We start from the raw sequence: 1,196 nt of genomic DNA on the forward strand, positions 1-1,196 counted from the left end.
GTTATTATCACATGAGCCAAAATCATGCATAATATGAAATATAAAACATTAGTAGATAGAGTGTTAAATGCCATTGGGCAGAGCTAATTTTAACACAAGTATAGATATATATTAGTCATACGCATTTTAACAGCATGGAATAAGAACTTAGCCACTGCCTCCATTATACTGTTCTCATAATGTTGTTAATCATTTTTTGAGGGTTTTCAGGCTATTATTTAGTTTTCCTCAGAGTTAAAAAAAATGTTTACGCCTGAATCCCAAACCCCTCAGTCTCGGGTGACCAAATGTCCTCCTTTCCCAGGACTTGTCCTACATTTCAATCTTCTGTCCATGAGACATTTCAAAATGTCCTCTATTTTGAGCATGGTTAATAAGCATGAATTTAAAGTTTAGACTAATGTTTCTAGCTTTTGTTTGATCGTGTCATACATTTTTTCTTGAATCTCCTCCATTTCCAAACATGACTAAGAAACATGAAATTAATATCTATGAATGGTTGTTAGCTTTTCTTTGGTAATGTGCTACATTTTTCTTGAATGGCGTTGACCATAGAGTTGTGCTGGAGGAGCTACAAATGCCTAGCGGAGAGTGTTCTCTAGGAATCTCTAGATTTATTTATTTATTTAGGTATTTATATCCCGCCCTTCAGCCCTAATGGCTCTCAGGGCGGCTTACCATTATTGTTTTTAATCAGATAGTTCCCTGCCCTCAGGCTTACAATCTAAAAGATGCCCTTCAGTGCAACATTTGGTTCACACTGACCACAGAGTTGCCCTGGAGGACCTAGATATTCCTAGAGAGGACATATTAATCCAATCCGTGAATAACCAAATCTGCAAAAGTCAAAGCCGCAAATGCAGAGGGATGAGCGTATTTGTTAAGCGGCCGACACAGCCACCCCAGCATGTTATTAATACAATATGATATTGTCCTGGCTCAGTGCTAGGGAATCCTGGGAATGGTAGTTTATTGTGGCATCAGAGCTCTCTGACAGAGAAGGGTAAATGCCTCACAAACTACAGTTCTCAGAATTCCCTAGCATGGAGGCAGGGGCAGTTAAAGCAGTCTCAAACTGGATTATTTCTACAGTGTGCTTTGGACTGAAGTGTGGTATAATAAGGGGAGGCCAATGACACACCAGCCCCAGTGACGTCACTGTTGCTGCCAACTACTGTGTGCTCTGGCCACTATCA

Source organism: Sceloporus undulatus, chromosome 2, assembly GCF_019175285.1.
Source record: "Sceloporus undulatus isolate JIND9_A2432 ecotype Alabama chromosome 2, SceUnd_v1.1, whole genome shotgun sequence".
Classification (NCBI taxonomy): Eukaryota; Metazoa; Chordata; class Lepidosauria; order Squamata; family Phrynosomatidae; genus Sceloporus; species Sceloporus undulatus.